We start from the raw sequence: 501 nt of genomic DNA, 5'->3' as shown, positions 1-501 counted from the left end.
TAAAACAATAACTGAGAAAATGACATGAAAGCCGTCTTGACCAGTTTGATGGAAGTATTTCAGATTGCATGTGAAAACCCCACACTGTACCCCAGAAGTACATTAATGTACATAGTTACCATTCAATAAAAAATAAATAAATAAATAAATAAATAAATAAATTTGATTGTTATTCCCCCCCCCAAAAAAAAGAACCCTGAAGCAGAGGCAAAGAAAAGCCAGGACCTGCTGCCGGGTCTGTCAGTCCATGGTCTTGGAGGCTGAGCTTACATTTGGAGATCAGGGATGTGAACAGCAACACCTGATCCATCCACCACCAGAACATCAGCATCAGAACACAAGAATCAATATTTCTGGGCTATTGGGGTGACTGCCCCTTGATGATGGTCTGGGGTCAGTGTAAGTGCCGTCAGCCTCTGCAGCTCCTATCAGTGTTTCCTTGGCAGTCGGGCTGATTAGCATGGGTTTTATTATACAGGTTTTAGAGAAGATGAAAACATA

Source organism: Otolemur garnettii, unplaced genomic scaffold, assembly GCF_000181295.1.
Source record: "Otolemur garnettii isolate 467f Iridium unplaced genomic scaffold, OtoGar3 scaffold00059, whole genome shotgun sequence".
Taxonomy (NCBI): Eukaryota; Metazoa; Chordata; class Mammalia; order Primates; family Galagidae; genus Otolemur; species Otolemur garnettii.
Note: the sequence above shows the minus strand (reverse complement) of the source record.